Source organism: Rissa tridactyla, chromosome Z, assembly GCF_028500815.1.
Source record: "Rissa tridactyla isolate bRisTri1 chromosome Z, bRisTri1.patW.cur.20221130, whole genome shotgun sequence".
In the NCBI taxonomy this organism is placed as follows: Eukaryota; Metazoa; Chordata; class Aves; order Charadriiformes; family Laridae; genus Rissa; species Rissa tridactyla.
The window spans coordinates 62,221,434-62,237,387 of NC_071497.1; positions in this window are offsets into that span (position 1 = coordinate 62,221,434).

Sequence of the window (15,954 nt, forward strand, 5' to 3'; positions counted from 1 at the left end):
AGAAGAACAGAACTGTTGAGCTGCACAGAAAGTGGTGTCAGCACCCAAGATTAGGTGTATCTTTGCTTTTCCCACTAGAGTTTTTCTCTGTTTATTCATCTGAGAAGGGATTTTAAGGTTCCCAACCCTATGATGTTATTGTTTTAAAAAACAGTATTATGTCTGATGGCTGTTGAGAAGCTCATTTAATTTTGCACAAATATGGCCCTCAATTAGGACAGTTGTGCTATATTTGTCTTTTGCTTTCCTGTAGATGGGGAGAAAAAAATATTTGTAAGAAAAAAAGGCAGCATTTTTTTTCTTCTTTCTAGTGTGCTGTATCAAGAACTAGTACAAAAATACCATTCAGCTGGAGCTATACAATCTTGGAAAAATAAGTTTACCAGAAATTAATGAGATTACAGGAGGGATATCCTCTCTGTGGTATTGAAAGTGAAGTCGAGACCAGTTTACAAGCATTTCATCCACCTTTATGGTCTCATAGCAGTGCTCTGTAAAGAACTGGGAGAGGGAAAGATAGTTTTCCAACTCCTATGTGACCTTGCCATTCTTGGGCCAGCCTGATTCTTCACATAAAATAAAGAAGCCTTGTGACAAGGTGCCATCAATACCCAACAGCTGGGATTAGCCAGAAGATGATGTTCCAACCATATCCTATTTCCTTTACGTGTGCTGCAGTCTTGGAGTGGGACACAGCAGTACACTGACAATAACACTCTTCTGTATGCAGCACACAGGCTGTCTGCCTGTGCCAGACATGGCTTGCTATTTTTTTTTGTGGTGCAAAAGTGGTAGTGCGATCGGGTGTGTGTCACAGTGATGTGCACTTGCACAATTACTTCACATCGTTCTCTATCAGACGACAGCAGTGAGCATTCCCTGTCTAGAAAAGCACGTAGTATGTGATACGCAAAAGAAGACACTGTGCGATAGTTCCAGAAGGAAAATCATGCTGAGGAGACCGTGGCAGTCTCACAGTCTTTTCTGTTAGACACAGACTGAAGAATCTGAGGAATCCATATCCACCTAACTGAGGACAGTGATTGTGAACTAGAAGCCAGGAATTGTACCTGTTAAGTGGGTCTCTAATAGATTTTGGTTGGTTCCAGCTGCTGTCATCTGAAAATCTACTCTGAGAAAATTGTACTATTTAAGTATTTTGGTGGTATGGCAATGTTTCCGAATGCATGCCAGGAACAGGAGCAAAAAATACCTTCACTATGCTAATGACTAAAGTCGTTAGCTTCTACAGAGGCCAGCTTCCCGACATCATTCAAATATCAGGCAGTCTGAGTCAGTCCTGATGGTCTCTTTGGGAAAACAAATTCAATCCTTTGCCGAAAAACAGCATGAGAGAGGAGTGACCTTGCAATCTCTCTGCCTTTCCACAGGGCTGGGGATGATGGTGTGGAGCATAGCACATCTTCCCCAGGCTTGGGATGGGCCATCAGGCAGGCGGCTCTTCTATGCCCTACTGCTGCAGGGTGAATCAATATTTTAGTCTCCGTGATGCTATCCTTCCCCCTCTGTACAGCCTAAACCTTTTTCTTTTGTGGCCCTCTTCCTTTATAGGCAGCAGCAGCCACCACCAGTGGAACTCCGATTTATTTCTCCATTTGACTTTTCTTTTATGCCACTTGTTGGTAAAAGTCTCGGAAAATCCAGGCCAGGCTCCGGGCTAATAGAGAGTGAGCCCTTGGGAAGGGATGGTGGATTCATATTTGTACTGCCTCCCCTGGGCCTTTAGCCCCAGTAAAGTGTTATGTGGGTATTTGGTGCCTCTTAGTTGGCTTCATGTATGGCTACACACATGTCCCTGCCTCGAACCGGGATCTGAGATGCTGGGTCCCAGGAGACCTCTGTGTGGGGTTTTGTGAACCACCCACGCCACCCTGCCTCTGCTGTGGCTGCAGCAAGCCAAGGCAGAATGAAGACTAAAGGTCTCAGGTCGGAAGGTGTATCCTTAAACTCCAAGTGTATAGAGTCTCCCTAACTGGCCACAAACTCCTCATTTCAACACACTCTCTGAACTCTTAATGTCAAATACAGGTTTAAAATTAGAACTAACAAGAAGACTAACAAAACAGAAAAGGGAGATAAAGTAATTTAAAATTCTAAAACTGAAAAGACTTTTCTCTTATGAATTTGATATGCAGAACAGATGGTCCTCAAAAATAAGAAGTTCAGGCAGAAGAAAGGAGCTGAGAATGAGTCTATGTCCTGCTCCCACTGCAGTGGGACCACGAGCAGCTGAAAGGCTAATGCAATTGATTATTCTGTTGAATGGAAATGTCCATCCCTTAGTGGTTCCGTCTGCAGAGAAAACAGCTCTGTTTTTTTTCAGTCAGAGTTCTTTCTTTTCATTTTTTTTCTCAGTAACCAGTCTGCAACAAAATCACACTGTGACACTGAAACACACTGAAACCTTTGCTGGCCTTCTTAGGATACATTTTCATTAATAGTCTATTTGGACAAGAGCTAGACAATTTCTCTGTAATGATGTTTGTATTAGGATTGTTCCTTGAGTGAAGTGGTGAAGAAGAAAAGGCAAATAGTAAAATCTCTTATTTTCTTGACCCTAAAATATAGACTATTTCTAGCCCTCCAGACGTTTGCTTAGGTCAGTGTGCTTCTCCAGAGAATTGTTCCTCTCCAGAGATTGCTCTGTAAAGCTGAGTGGTTGTTAACTAAAAACTTAGTCTCTGAAATGTAAAACACATTGAAATGAGTTTGACCTGTAAGAAATTATTTGTCTGCTTCAAAAAACTAATGTTTCTCTTTCCTCCCCTCTCTCCTCCCACCCCCACTAGTTGTAACTGAAGGACCAGTAATTCCTTCAACTCTCTGCTAAACTTTTCTTGAAGTCAGTGTATTACCTGCCTTGGTGGGCACCACAAAATTCATCAAAAATCCAAACCATCTTGTCTTCTTTTTCTTTTGTATTCACAGCTCTCTTAAGCTGCTTTCTAATCACCTGGGAACCATTTTGAAAGTGGAAGCCAAGCAAGTGGTTCTCCTGTGGTACATTTTTATTTCAGGTAATTGGGTTACGACCAATTTATGCTGGCTTGGTCTCTCACCATTCTTCTGTGGCAGGCCTGTGACAGTGTATTTACAAGGAGGGTTGTTTCTAGAACCAACATTCAAAGCCCACTTCAGATTGAACTGGTTAAAAACTTAATGTTTACCAAATGCCAAAGGGAGAATATTTTGGGGCATTTCCTCCTAAATAAGGGTTTGAACCCTCCATCTTGCAAATCAAAGGATGCTTCCTCAAAGCAAATTCTTTCTATTCCAGCTTTGGTATTATGTTTCATACTGTCCCTTCAATTTTTTTCATTTGGCAGTACTGTAATAGCAGGCCAGTTATGGATATGTGTTCAACTGGGGCAAAACACAGAGTGGAGCGCAAGAGTCTTGCTGAATTTTCAAGAAGCATTTTTTATGGGTGGTCATCCTGTTCTCTAACCCTAAAAACTCAGGGAAACGACAAGGCTCTGCTTCTTCTAACTGCTTCTGAGCCACTGATCACAGTCATTTTGAAGGGGAACAAAAGAGAACAAGTTCATTCCAATGGCATTACACACCAGGGAAAGACCTCACAGTTTCATCCAGAGGGACATCTGTCAAATTCAGACTGCAGCCATTACAGAAATAGCCATTCAGAAGCTGCTCCCCCTCCTCTGCAAAATCAGTCCTCTGATCGCTTCTATCCCCTTTGTGCCATTGTAAGGCCTTGACTTTATAGACTAGCTCCTGGTTTATCCCCTTGTTAACAACAGGCAATATATTCCCGCATGTTCAGACACACAATGTAGCCGGAACAGCAGGCAGTACAATAAAATTAAACTAGGAAAAAGAATTAGGAAGCATCCTATTAACAAGAGCACTTCCCCAGAGACAGAGGTAGAGGAGCCTGGCTTTGCTGAAGAACAGCTTCTGCATGTTCTGTGGTTTTCATCCTTTGGCTGCTCCAAGTGCATGTCTGAAAAGGGCCTTTGTGCTGGAAATAAAGCGTTCTGAAACTGTGCTTCAAAACATTATCACAAAAAGTTTCTGCGTACTATAAAAGTTCCCGCCTTGTATACGTCCTTGTTGTTGTTACTGCTTTGTGATACTTCTGCATGAGGAAAGACCATTTTTGTAATTAGAGTTGAATAAAAATAACGCTTGAATGTGAAAGGTATTTGCTAGGTTTTAGAACATTTTGGTTTCTGGAAACAGACCACCTGCTGCGTAGGACCCTTAGGTCTCATAGTTAATAATCTTCTCTCCACTTGGACTAATTTTAGCTATTGCCACTTGAAACTTTTAATGGTTTCAGCCACCTACTGCCTTTAACGCAACTTTTCCAGCCCCTCTCTGGCACTCTGCCTGTTCAGATATCTGAGGTTTATAAATAGTTTTATTTGGAAAATGGTCACTGGAGATGGAGGTGGAGAGACAGGAATCATCTGAGAGTAAATAGATTGTTAATTCCCTTCTGAGCACTGAGCTGCTGATTCACTCCCAATCAGTTCCCACACACCCCGGGCTGAGTCAGCCCAGAGGGTGTTGAATAGTCAAGAGCGAAGTCGATTCAGAGGATAAGGGTTCTGCAAAGACCAAAACAGAAGAGTGATTCAGAAGGGGGAACTAAAAGAAGAAAAACACATACTGGGAGGGGGGTGGGCGTGGGGGTGGGTGGTGGTGGGGAATCAAAAGGGAAATAAAAATAGACAAGCAACCCCTGTGCTGCCACCTCTGTGTGGGAAACAAAGGTGTTTAGGGAGCTCAGAGAAAAAACAGAGGTGAATGAAAGGAAAGTATTGGATGGAAGAGCAGAAAAGAGACTAAAATTCAAAAATAGTGTCAGAGTGAAATCATCAGGGGAGAGCCAAAAAGGAAAAGGAGTGTAGGCAGAAAATGGGCTCAGAGTAAGGACACACTTCCAGGTGTGTTTCAGCCAAGCCACTGACTTCCCATCCACGTAAGCATACACATAAAAGCTTGCACCTATAAATGTCATACCATACATATCCATGGGGAGGAAATAGCTGAAGTGAGGCCCTACAGCCAAGGACTTTCCATCCTCTACTGATCAAAGAGCTCGAGACAGAAAAAAAAATAAGGTTCACACGAGAAATGGGCACTCCAGAGGCACGTGAACGTATCAGGAAGCACATTCACCCAGGTTAAAGCCAGGCTTCTCTTTTCGAATGTCCTGTCAATTCAGTGAAGAGGGTGAAGCTCCTGACCTGGATGCTCTGAAACACCCTGTGGAACATTTCTGCAACCTTTGGTTGGTCTATGACTTCAAAAAGTCCCTCCTCAGTCCTCATACTGCAGTTCCCTTAAATCTCAAGTTCAGTGCTGCAGCCTCTGGACGTACTTGGGCTCAGGACAGGGACTTGGCACTCCCTTGGCACTCCCTCCTTGCACTTAGTTCATATCAAAGGCAAGTAGTTGCTACGGTGCTGCACCTCCCACAGCAATGAGGCGTCTGCTTGCATCCAGCACTGCTGAATATACATTCTGCCACAGTAATACAGGGTCAGATTTCCTTCTTAAAGCTTCTTATTTTAAAATGGCTTGTATATATTTAACCTGTGCTAGTTTAAGGAGGCCATAGGGAAGGCTTGTCAACAAGCAGTTAGGAGGAAATTGTTAGCAAGAGAATATATTGACTTGCATCTGGCAGACTTAATGCACAGTAATGGTTAAGATTTAGGCAGAAATCAGTGGTATTGATCCCAAAGCTTGAGGACAAGCACCTAAAGGCATGTCCCTGGATACATGAGTAGCATCTGTACAGAGCTCTATGGATGATGCCAGGCCCACTTCACCCAGATGCCTAAGTTAGAAGTGTGTTTGCCCAAAGGTATGTGTGGGGTGAGTGGGGAGAGGTGACAGGTGAGAAGGTGATTCAGCTTTCAATTGGGCCAACTTGTCCTCTGCAGGTTCCCCTCAGTCTCTTCAGTGAGTCAAAGAGCACTTGTATTCCCAACCTTATCACCTCAGCCAAGGGTGGGAATGAGCCCGAGTCTACATCCCCAGTTTAGGCACTAAGACAGGTGTTCAAGTGAGGCTGTGCAAGTTCCTCCGAGAGTGTATTGATTACTTATATGTGAAAACAAGTAACAAGTAACTGTGATGTGAGTGTTTGCACTAAAATTAATCCCACCTCATTCCTCTAGGAAGCTGATATAGACTTAGCATTGCATCTGAGCCTGCTGTGTGCTGCTCTGACACCCAAACACTTTCTCTAACTGGAAGAAAAATAGAATTAATAGTTCCAGTATATTGTTCATAATGTCATCCTCTCTGCCAAAGGGAGACTCTTGTATGATTGTGGTTTATGGTCTGGTGAGCTCTTGAGGCTTGTTTAAAGGAGTAGGTTTTTGCTTTGGTTTTGCTGTGTATTCACATCAGAGAAGGCGAAATCTAAAATATACTCTTCACACTTTGAGTAAATACCATTGAGCTCTGAGATGCTCCCTAGCCCCTGGTATGGCCAAAGAGCAACTTCCAGGGTCTCGGAGCAGCTCCTGAGAAAGTTGTATCTTGTGAAATTGAGGTAGTTATTTATATCTCCGAGGCACTGAAGTAGGCCTCCAGAGAGGATATTCTGACTGCTGACTGGGAAAGATTACCGAGAGGTGGCTACAGCAACAGACTACATAACTATGTCGCAGGACTCACAAAACAGCAATGCCTGTCAGCCTTGCAACGCATCTTACTAGCTGTAGATTTAATAAGTATCTTAATGATTTTTTATTTTATTGTCAAAGCAGCAATTGATTTGAGCCGATGAAAGAAAAACAATTGTCTGGAAAAAAAAAATACATACAAAATACCAGTGATAACTTTGGTCTGGTGATGAGAAAGGAAAACAGCAAGTTTTCCTGTGCCACCAATACAGACAATGGGCACTCACCCGCCCTCTCATACGCCTGTGTTTCTGCAGCATGCTTCTCACCACAGGTAGCAGGAAGGAAGAATGATGGATCTGGTGAGGAGATCCTTGTGATTACAACTGGAGTACCCGTATCATGGGATAGTCAAAAAAATGAAGGGCCTTTGACAAGGATTTTTGGTTTTGATTGTCCTGCAGAGGGTGCTGGTGACAGAGGAATAAAATTCAAACTGATGTGGCTGAGATGAGAGGTGCTTCCACTGAAATATTGCCATTGTCAGCTGCATTTTTGGAGGGCAAGCATTGATGCAAAGTGATGAAATCGCATTGTTTGCCAGACACAGAGTGACCATCAGCAGTTCCACCACTCCTATGTGGTGCAGGCTCTCAAGAACTGTGTGAAGAGCTTCCCCCATCCAGCACCACCTCCCATCACTTTGGGGTTGGAAGGACTTTTGTTGTGGGGTGGAAGGTGCCAGACATGTGCCGTGCTACCATGAAGCTCATCCACCTGTGGGGTACTAATAGGCAGTCTGGTAAACCAACTGATGGACGTAGAGAGTGTACCCGCATTTCAGCGGGATTGGGAGTTATGGTGGAAGAGGTATAGAAACATCAGAAGCATGGGCGAGGGGCCAGACTCGGGGGGTCTAAAGGGCACAGGCATCTGCATGCTTCAACCATGTAGTGTCCATGGGGAGCAGCATTGTGTTTGAGTGCTTTCCGGGGCTTCAGAGACTGGTGAGGGGGTAACATGATGAACTCAGTGGTCCTCTCTATCATGTTTTGCTCGTTAACTGGATAAAATGCTGTCCACAGATTTAAGGGGACAAGGAAGCTTTCTTTCTCTCCTCTCTTTTCTGAAAACGAGTGAGACAATAAAGAGTGCCTTCAGCAGTAACACAGAGGAAATCACTTTTCATCTTATCCATCCCATTTCTACCTCTTGGTAAGGACACCATCAAGGTCACCAATTCTTTAGTGGATACAGTAGTAGAGTCAAATTCTCCCACCCCAAAAATACCGAAGTGAGGAAACAGAGCTAACACAGACACAGCAAAGAGAAAGTACTGGATGAAAAGTACCTTTTTTTTTTTTTTCCTCCAATAGATACTACCTTTCACTGACATAAGAAAAGCATGCTTAAACTGAGTTATCTGGTTCAAAACGTGTTATTCTGCTCACATGAGGATTCCTGTCAAGTTCAGGGCTTTTAAAGCAATGAATTTACTGTATTTCTTTAATCTGGCACCATTTAGTAGGTCACTGATGCGTACAATAAAGGACAGCCCCAAGAAATGGCAGTGCTGTAAAGGCAGCAGTGAAACTCTGTGATACAGCAAATGTTACCTACCTTTAAATGTCTGCTATTGCATTTAAGATGAAACTGGCCAGAATGAATCATTTCAGGAGAAGATGAAATCTTTTGCCTCTTCTTTTTTTGGGAAGAAAAAAAAAAAAGTAACGCTTGCCTGCTTCAGTCATTTTTTACAAGTAGAAGACATAGGCGATGTGGTGCTGTTGTTCTCCACTCTCTGAATTGCTGTCTGCATCCTCCTTTTGGGAGGATGGATGTGGGCAGGCTGCTGGTATGGCAGTACAGAAACTCTGTAGGCAATCATGCTGCCTGGGACCAGACTGCAGACCTCGCCGCTGGCGGTGGTGAAGTCTGCTGGGTCAGCCTGAGAGCACCGGGCTCAGCCTGGCATCGGCCAGAGCCATGACTGCTCCCTAGGCACTGCTCAGCTCTGCCCGTCTTCTTCGTGGGCCGAAACCTCAGTGAGAAGTATACACTGCTAACCTCTAAATTCAGACAGAGCTCTTTGTAGAGTACCCTCTTCATGCCTTACCATGCTAGAGGCTTCAGGCACTCCATGCTCAGCTTACCAGAGCCACAATGGTAGTGCAAGGGGCTCCAAGCAGATGAGAGGCCTGGGCACGTCTCCTCTCCCACCGTTACATTGTGTGCTTTGCACTGCTGCCTAACACCCTGCTCTAGGACCTGCAGCAAATTTCTTTGCTGCTCTCCCCATAAGGCCGCTCTGGATTGACCTACCATTAACTAACAACACAGTAGTGGGGACAGGAGCAGAAATGGCAACATCTGTACCTTTTGAAAAGCTACAACAGTAGGAGACATGTCAGCTCGAATTTTTCCTTGCTTCAGAGTACCTTTGGTTTTATAGCTTTTAGGCTGAACGTGACATGCGTTTTATAATTTACATGCTTGAACACATGCCTAACTTCAGAAGACTGTTCCCGTAATTGGAGTTAAGTCTGTGTTTAAGTGTATTGCTTAATCAGTGACCAACGGCTGATGCAGAAACATTGATTTATTATATAATAAGAATTACTAACACCTTAACAGACTAATAAACTGCTAATTGGTTTCTGCCTATTTGCACTGATAGGATTTAAGACAAATACAGTATACCTGCAAAACAATTTGGGATCGTTATTAAGCAGAAAGGAGTGGATGTGTCTGAACTCGTTATGTTTGACTGGAAAAACGATGTTTGGTTTTACTGATGGTGTAATTAATTGTGTCCAGGTTAGGTGGAAAGTTTTTGTATCAGCTAATGCCTTAATGCATTAAGAAAATTTTGAAAGCAGGTTTTTTCAACAGCTCACTGTTCGGTGGCATGGTTCTGGTCTGTGTATATGCTTGACAGATGTGAACCTGGAATCTTACTGGGCTTTTCTTTTGAAAAAATATTAAGAAGGACTTACAATAAGCAGATTTTTTTTTCTATTCTGCCCGGAAGGCAAAAAGATTCTCTTTGCTGCAAGCATTAATTTTCCGTTCAAAATGGGACATCTCAAGAGTTGAGGGCATATCGGTACCAGGAGTAACTTAAGAAGCTTGCTCTTTAACATGAAGACAAGTGGAGATCCCAAAAAGACTGAGGGGAAAAAAGCACTCTTTAGGGGAAAAAAAAAAAAGAGGAAAGAGTGATATAGGAAACTAAGACACAATCAAGTTAACAAAGTCATGTAATGAGATACCCCCTTGTCTATTAGCAGCCTTCATCTGGAAGAGGCAAGTTCAAACCTGTTGTGCACAAGTATATGCCTCGGGATATGTTTTAACTCTGTTCTGCAGGATGAAGTTTCTTATGCAGGGAGTGTGTCTTATGACCTAAGGTAATGCTTCATATCCCTCTGGAAAACAGCAGATTGGCTTCGAGGAATTTGAATCCACTATGATTGTCTGGAAACTCAATCTGACTAAAGAGAGCGATACTCCTACTACAGCTTACTACATCAGTATGCTAGATACCTGAGGCCAGGCATTTTAGTTACCCAATGCCACATTGGAATTAAGAAGTCAGATAGGGTTTTATGGGAATACTTGAAGGAGAAGTATTTTCCTTCAATTTATTCACCAGGTTAAAGTCTTAGGATATTGGGTGTGTCAGAAGACCAGAATAAACTCTTGGACAGGGATTGCATCTGGAGCTAGAGTGCATCAGCATTTGAATAACCTTCCTTTCCAAATGCTGAGCTCTCTCCAAACTGCTGTGTTTAATGAATCACAGCATATCAATTAAATTGCTGATGTACCCATCTTCCAACAGGACCCCGACTCAGGTGGTAATACAGTGAAGGAGCAGACGGCTCCTCCCTTAGAACTGGTACAATATACAACACGCCCTTTACGAAAAGGTCTCTCTCACAAAGCTGCTATTCTAGAGAAACAGTTTTTTTAAAAAAAAAAAAAAAAGTGAATGCTCTCTGTTGTACTTATTTATTTATTTGTTGTTCTCCAGCTTAAATCACACCAACATCACTTTTTTTTACTTGAGTGTTGCCCAGACTGGGCATTTTTTAACACCCCGCTTTTGTCACTTCATTGGGAAAAGTTTCTAACTGGAATACCTTCCAAAGACAGATACTTGATGTTGGTGCTATTTCTAGCGAAGAATACTGCTTACTGGGGCAGTGCTAAATGGGAACACCAGCCGCTTATGGCTTTTGTTCATTTCCCATTCCTGATAGTGCTGCAGGTTCCTGGAGTCACCTCAGATGCCAGGTCTCCAGCTTGCCTCAAGCCCAAGACAGGCAGAAAAGCTCCTCTCTTGTGCACTCAGCACCAGCTATGAGTGCTGGGCCACTAAACTTGAGATTTTATACCAGTTACATATGATCAAGGGGGAAAGTCCTCATCCCAAAGCAGCCAGGGCCCACTCATATCTCCACTTTTATTAAGGGTATCATACACCAAGTCAGTGGAGCCAGAGGCTGCTCAGAGGCTGTTCCTCTGAGAAAATCCTGCTCCACTCACACAGCTTACGTGCACTGCTACTCTTCTGTGCTGTTTTTCTTTCCAGCAGGAGTGAGGATGTTTGGAGTAGGAAGCGCTGTGAGGAATCTGCGTGGCTTTGGAACCGTTTCTTCTTGTAGTGATTTAACACCAAGTTCCAGCTCTCCCACCAAGATAAGCCAGCTACTCCATAGCAGCCTGGATCAGATTCTAATCCTGCCACATCATCAGTCTAAAAAGGGAGGAAACAGCCTTATTGGATTGGCTAAGCTTTAAATTAAAATAGATGGAATGCTGAAACATAACAAATGCTTAAGCAGTAAAGCGAGGACAGGATAAAAATGAATGATTTTAGAAACCAGCACTGAGAGAGAAAAAAGTGTTCTTAAAGAAACCCAAGAGCATAATATGTCATATCTACCAGGAAGAAAAATCAGCACTAGGAAAGGAAAACATATTATTATGAGGATAAAAGGAACTATGTTAGAGTGATTGTCTGCAGACTCCAACATCAAAATTAGACTAAATAATTTCTTTACCCAGAACTTCAAAAGAGCTGTTTCCTCCGCATGAGTAATGTGTTTACCAAATATTTTCTTGTGCTCTTCATTACTGAGCCATTTTGGAAAACAGCTCTGATTTTTTTTCTTGGAAGATTTGCCCAAGTAACACCTGAGGCTTCCCATGAGCCATCAGTCTGAAGGTCTGTACATTAGTGGAGAAATCTGACATTCATAGTCTGGTATTACTCATGGGCTTGTAGAAAGGTAAAAAGTGTTTCCTCTTTGCAAGTGTTCCCAAATGACTGACCTTTATAATATATAGTACAGGTCGCTGTGAGCCAGGAATTCATGCTGGGAAGCAAAGGTGATCCTCTATCACCATGGGGATGTAGCAGACTCAAGCAGCTGTCTCATTATAGTTCATGTGTTTATAGCAGTCAAATGAGAGCATTTGAAGAAAAACACTTAAATAACTAGTTCTAGAGACCACTGAATAACTCCTGCCTTGTAGAGCAGTCTTTGAAGTCTAGACATAAATAACCTGGATGGCTAAACCATACTCGATATGACTGGATAATTGCTTGCATGTGCATGGCAGCACAGTGTGTGGGTAGCTCTTCCTTTTGGAAAGCAATATGAATGTATTGATGCTTCTGTATCACATACCAAGCAGTGAACAGCCGAGCCCAGAACAGCAGCAAGGGTGGAGGAGCAAATATGGTCGAACACCATTAGCTCCCAGTGTGGTCACCCAGGAACACACACCAGGGGCTCAGAAAAAGGAGAAGCTGCCTGATGAAGGGTGAGTGAGGAAGCCAGAGGGTGTCATAATAAGCACGCTTAACACAAAATGGTTAGACTGATAAGCTTGTGAGTGCTCTCATAAATCCTCATATTGCTGTTGTATTGGATTAGACTGCCCCGGGGTCCTCGCTAAAGCCTAGAACTGCTCATCTTTTGCCCCTGTAGTGCAACAAAGCTTTGCAAGCAACAATGTTCCTCTGACTATGAGCCTCTCCTCGCACATGGGGAGGGGAGAACTTCTTCGCTTCTCTTTTCTACTTCTGCAAACACGCATCCCATTTGTAAACACTACTTATTTCTTTCTTCCTTTCTTGGCTCTGATTTGTGCCAAGAAAGATGTTCTCCTGCTGCAAACCCCCTTCTGCCTTGGATCCTGCTGTGGTTTGCCCTTACTCTGTCACATCCACCTAACCCAAGCAAAAGTGGGAACAGAGGAATGGGATCATGCAGACTTTCTCTGCCATGTCAGCTTTTAGCTGTTTACCCATCTGCTTGATCTAAGGGGTTGTTGTGGGGTTTTAAACTCCATTTCACCATCTCCATAATAGGAAAAAGTTCTGGCCATAATTTGCAATTAAGAGGAACGGAGAATTTCAGATCCCTTTTTCAAACAACGAGCAATAAGCATCTGTCTGGGTCACCTGTTACTTCTTACACCAGCCTAATGGAGCCAAAATGTTCAAAATGGTGACCTGCTCTTCACCTGATCTCCTTCTTTGTGTCATGGCCAGCAGGTTATGTGGTCTGCTGGGAAGGTGTTTTCTGAGCACAATCAGGGAAAACTTGAGCCTGAAAACTAAAATTTCCTGCAAGTGTTTGTACCATGGGAAGGGCACCAGCCTGGACTCACATTATCTAGAATTTGTATTAGAGTTAAGCACACCTAGAAGTGTTAAGATAAGCATCTTGTACTTGTTGTCCATTTAGGACAGACATAAATGTATTCAGTGTCTAGTTTTCAACCTCTTATATTCCACGTTTTCAGGGCATTTTGATCAAGCCTTTCTCTTTAGGAATGCTACAGCAAACTGTGCCACCTCTTAATTTGCTCCCTGCAGGAATGTTTCTTTCCCTCTGCCACCAATTGGTTGCTGGTTGGATTTCCTGCCTTTGCCCTTTGCTTCTTACATATTGAATCCCATCTGGTAATACACCTTAAAAATGTAATGTGCTAGTGTGCTAGTTGTCTTTATACTGCACAGAAGGTATAAACATAGGAGAAATCCATGACCTGGATTTATAAGCTGTCAGAGAGAGGAGATGACAAAGTACTGGAAAAAGATCTATCTGGACAAATAGAGATGGATGGAGTTATTCTGGGCCTAAAAGACAAATGGGTTTTGTCTTCAATAGCAACTGGTCTCAATTTTCATTGTGGTAGTTTGAACTGATTTTTAAGGAGGATTGAAAGGACTGATAAACAGGAAATATTCGGCAATTCAGATTTTTCAGACCTGCAGAGGATATCAGAAAGATAAGGGAGAAGGAACTTTTTTTGCATTTAATGTATTCTAAAAACAACTTTTGTACTAGACTTGAGAACGGGTCAGAGTGCTCAAGAGAGTCTGTAACAAGAAGATGCAGGAATTTCTCAGGTCAGATTCTGCTTTCTTACTGTTAATGGATGCATGGAAAGGCTAGATTTCATTACATTTATATAGCTGAAAATTCACTGTGTCAGTCTGGCAGCAAATACAGCATGTCCTACAAAAGGCTGTGCCAGAAAGATCACCGGTGAACATTCCAGATACTGCAAGGTGCTAGAAAAGTATGTATCACCTTTCAGGCTTAAAGCAATAGAAATTGCAATTTTAAATCTGGATATCCTCTCAGGTCCCTAGGTTTTATCGATAGGAACCTAGTGGAAAAACTGGGAGATTACCAAGGCTGTGGTCTGGAATTTTCTGAGGAGTTTAGCCATAGTATATCCTACTTCTTGATAATGACTGCAGATGTCTGACATCCAAAACGGGATTTTATTGCATGGGGGACTGCACCAGTCCTGACATACCTTTGGCAGTGACATTTCAGGTTTGACCCATTTTGGATGTGCTCTTTCCTTCAGATATCAGTCATAAGCCCTAAGAATAGTAGCTAGCTTTTCTGGCTGATGTGCATTTCTTTCACATAATTCTAGTCCAGTGTCCTCAATTGTCTTCTAACTGTGTGTTACAGATGTGATGGTTTACCTTACCTAAATGTCATATGTACAGAGGCTCAGTCCCTTCTTGGTGTAGAGAACTGCACTCCTTTGAAGAGTTTCTGAAGCCACTGTGACACACTGATGTTGTACACAAGCCAGATTCATCCCGAATGGGCAATACGAAACCTCTGTTCTGTTTCACCAGTCCCAGTTAAATCTGTACAGACTTCGTACAAACCTAACATGTATCTTGCCTTTGCAGCTTGTCAAGGGTTCTTAGATGAATTATCTGCCCCTCCAGCTACCGAGGAAATTGACCCCTGAGCTATTCCAGTCATGGGCTGAGGTTCGTCTCCAGGAAAGTTTCTGGATTTCCTGTTATAATTCATCTGGCATAAGCTTTGCTTTGAATGTAAAATAGTATTGCAGGTACCAAGCTATAGATGCCGCCTCTCCTGAGGAGTTCTGCAAGTCAGCAGTGATCTCAGGAATGACGCGCTGATCACCTTTGCTTGGGATCTATTTCCTCTGCTTTGATCTACTCCGTCTTCCGGTGAGGTTACTTCTGTTTTTCTGGTGATCTGACAGACTTCACCTTTCGTGGGCTCTTTGTCATAGCTGTGTCTGCTCTGCTCCCGGGTTCAGAGCACTTTTTCAGCATACATCTCAGCGCTAAGAGAGTCAGATGCCAGGGCAAGCCCCCCTCATTACTGCTACTTGCTTGCTTTAGACTACCTGCCTCACAGTTAGCAAAGACATTTCTGTTTATTTTTTCCGAACTGTGGGCACTTTACCTATTTCTTTATAAGCACTTTCTCTGTGCCTTTTTGCCTTCCAGATGGTAATAAGACATATCAAGAGTAAAGTTTGATTTCTGGTGTTTTATTTGTTCTCACTTAATTCTGAAGCCTTTTCCATTAACTACTGGAAAAGAACTCTGTGGTGTTGAATCTTTTCCCTGCTTTTGCAGTAACCTGTCCCATCCTGTCCTCTCTCCCATCCCTCCATTCCGCAGGGTTGACTTTTCGCCCTGGCTATTTGTGTTGGCACCTCAGGCAATAGCATTTCAGCCCCAGCATTCTTTCCAGGTCAGGAACAGCAGGGAGCTTTCCTTCTGACTGCTTCTGATAATTTCCTACAAGGTGAAAAAAGAAGTGGTGTGTGCTCTGAGCTCCCAAATGGGCATTGATTTACATGTTTGGAGTTACAGGTCTAGACAGACATTTGACTAATGACATTTTGAAAGTGCAAATATATTTTTTTTCTTTTTTTTTTTAACTTACCTTCTGTCATCCTTCTCAAGTAACAATCAAAATATCTTGCAGGTGGGAGCTAGCTTGATAAT